Source organism: Sorex fumeus, unplaced genomic scaffold (assembly GCF_029834395.1).
Source record: "Sorex fumeus unplaced genomic scaffold, SorFum_2.1 ptg000061l, whole genome shotgun sequence".
In the NCBI taxonomy this organism is placed as follows: Eukaryota; Metazoa; Chordata; class Mammalia; order Eulipotyphla; family Soricidae; genus Sorex; species Sorex fumeus.
In genome coordinates, this window is record NW_026606118.1 from 18080802 (window position 1) to 18084068 (window position 3267).

The following is a 3267-nucleotide window of genomic DNA, read 5'->3' on the forward strand; positions in this document are numbered from 1 at the left end:
GATGAGTAACGGAATGTCAAGTGATCAAGTGAAGTGATCAAGTTAGCAATTTCACAAATTACATGATCCATTCTGCTAATTTTGAAGTAAAATCATTTTACTGAGGCGGAACACTAACTCTAAGGAAACATGGGGTTCACCAAAAAGGGAGACAAGGAAGGTGGGGGGAAAAAGGAAATTTCCCTTAAAGATGCAGGTTCAAAAAAAATTTTAAAATAAACAATAAATTTAAAAAAAAGAGAACGCGGCTGTGGGAAGCGAGCTACGGTGGCCCGCGTCCTTGTCCTACTCTTGCCGCGGGGCCGGTTGCCCCCGCCGTCCGACGGTGTCCAGCTGCGCTCCTGAGACTGGCCAGCGCCGTCTGTGGTCTCCGCCATGCCCCCCAAGAAACAGGCTCAGGCTGGGGGTAGCAAAAACGCGGAGCAGAAGAAGGAAAAGATTATCGAAGACAAGACTTTTGGCTTAAAGAATAAGAAAGGAGCAAAGCAACAGAAGTTTATCAAGGCTGTCACGTATCAGGTTAAATTTGGTCAACAAAATCCTCGTCAGGTAGCACAAAGTGAAGCTGAAAAGAAATTGAAGATGATAAGAAGAAAGAATTACAAGAACTAAATGAACTGTTCAAGCCAGTAGTTGCTGCTCAAAAAATAAGTAAAGGTGCAGATCCGAAATCTGTAGTATGTGCATTCTTCAAGCAAGGACAGTGTACTAAAGGAGATAAGTGTAAGTTCTCTCATGACTTAACTCTGGAGAGAAAGTGTGAAAAGCAAAGTGTTTATATTGATGCAAGAGATGAAGAGTTTGAGAAAGATACAATGGATAATTGGGATGAGAAAAAATTGGAATAAGTAGTGAACAAGAAGCACGGTTAGGCGGAAAAGAAAAAAAACAAAAACTCAAATAGTTTGCAAGCATTTCCTTGAAGTTATTAAAAATAACAAATATGTCTGGTTTTGGGTACGCCCAGGAGGGGGTGATAATTGCATGCATCGTCATGGACTTCCTCCAGGATTTGTATTAAAGAAGGATAAAAAGAAAGAAGAGAAAGAAGATGAAATTTCATTAGAAGATCTAATTGAAAGAGAGCGTTCTGCCCTAGGACCAAATGTTACCAAAATCACTCTAGAATCTTTTCTTGCGTGGAAAAAAGAAAAAGACAAGAAAAGATTGATAAACTTGAGCAAGATACGGAAAGAAGGAAAGCAGACTTCAAAGCAGGAAAAACGCTAGAGATCAGTGGTCGTGAAGTATTTGAATTTCGTCCTGAACTGGTTGACGATGATGACAAGGAAGCAGATGATACTCGTTACACCCAGGGAGCAGGTAGTGATGAGGTTGAAGATTCAGTGAGCGTAAATAACATAGATTTAAGCCTGTATATACCAAGAGTTGTAGATGAGACGGGTATTACTGTAGCAAGTCTTGAAAGATTTAGTACATACACTTCAGAAAAGGATGAAAGCAAATTAAGTGAAGCATCAGGTGGTAGGGCTGAAAGTGGTGAAAGAAGTGACTTGGAAGAGGACAACAAAGGGGAGGGACAGGAAAATGGAGCCATTGATGCTGTTCCTGTTGATGAAAATCTTTTTACTGGAGAAGATTTGGATGAACTAGAAGAATTAAACACACTTGACTTAGAAGATTGACACAAAACAAACTGATGAAAAATTAAGTCAGCTCAGCATGAGTTGAAATTGACTACAGTATTTTTTTTTCACCTAGAATTCTTCAACAGGATGTTTATTTCCCATGCTGAATATGGAGGGCTTAGTTTCCTCCAAAAAAAGGATATTCCTACATCTTGTCTTCCAACTTTGGCTACACAGCTCATAGTAAGTTAAGAGTAGTTCATGATAAATTGAAAATATAATGGGTCATTACAGAAAATGATTGTTGTAAATGTTTATTCATATAGGGAGTGTTACTGCTTCTCAGGTTTTTTTTTGCCATTGGGCATGTATTACAAGACAAACATATATTTGAAATTAGATACCTTTTGTTCAATACAGTTTGTAATGAATGATTTGTATTTATATGTTTAAAAGGATGCCTAAAATATGAGTACTGTACTTAATAAAAGGAATTAAATAAGAAGATTCAGTATTGTACATCTTTGGTCAGTCAGATGGATATTTAAAATGAAACCTCTTTAATGATAAGATCATCTACAATGCCCATTGTTAAATTGTTTTAAATTGTCCCCTCTTTTTCACCAATAGAGTTGTAAATAAAGACCATCCTACATTAAAATCCAAAAAAAGAATGCAGGTTCTACAAGGTTGGAGCACTGCACAGAGAGAGATTATGCACTTAAGAATTGGCATGAAGTGCAGAATGAAGTGGTAGTGGTAGGGCGTTTCCTTACAAGTGGCCAACATGGCCAACCCGAGTTAGTTTCCTCCACACCTCTCGGAGAGCCCGGCAAGCTACCAAGAGTATCTCGCCTGCAGGGCAGAGCCTGGCAAGCTACCTGTGACGTACTCGATATGCCAAAGACAGAAACAACAAGTCTCATGATGGAGACGTTACTGGGCCCGCTACAGCAAATCAATGAACAAGGAGAGGACCGTGACCATGACCTGTAATTTTTTTTTTCCCTTTATTTTATTTTATTTTTTTAAAGTTGTAGATTTACAATTTTTTGTGCTTTGGTTTCAATTATACAATGATCAGATACCCATCCCTCCACCAGTGCCCATTTTCCACCACCATGGATAATATCCCTCCCACCCCCATCCCCCCATCCCCCCTGTCTCTGTGGCAGGGCACTCCCCAGTGTTCTCTCTCTCCTTTTGGGTGTTGTGGTCTGCAAAAGAGGCATTGAGTGGCAAACATGTTCAGTCCATAGTCTACTTTCGACATGCATCTCCCCTCCTGGGAGGATCCTCCAAACATCCTTTATTTGGTGCTCCCTTCTCTATCTGAACTGCCCTTTCCTCTAGGATACCCGGCTGGCCTCTAAGTTATGGAGTAATCCTCCTGGTGCTGATCTCAGCTATTCTTGGGTATTAATCTCATACTTTGTTACTTTATATCCCCCAGATGAATGCAATCTTTCTATGTCTATCCCTCTCTTTCTGACTCATTTCGCTTAGCATGATACTTTCCATATTGTACCACTTGTATGTAAAGTTCATGACTTCATCTTTTCTAAGAGCTACATAGTACTCCATTGTGTAGATGTACCAAAGTTTCTTTAACCAGTCATCTGTTCTTGGGCATTCAGGTTTCTTCCATTTTCTGGCTATTGTAAAGAGTGCTGCAATG

The 3267-nt window shown here is 39.7% G+C and overlaps 1 pseudogene; it reads left to right on the top strand.

Annotated features, from left to right (window-relative positions):
* The first annotated feature begins 362 nt into the window (after nt 1–362).
* On the top strand, nt 363–2254 carry LOC130034500 (zinc finger CCCH domain-containing protein 15-like; annotated as a pseudogene).
* The last annotated feature ends 1013 nt before the right edge of the window (nt 2255–3267 follow it).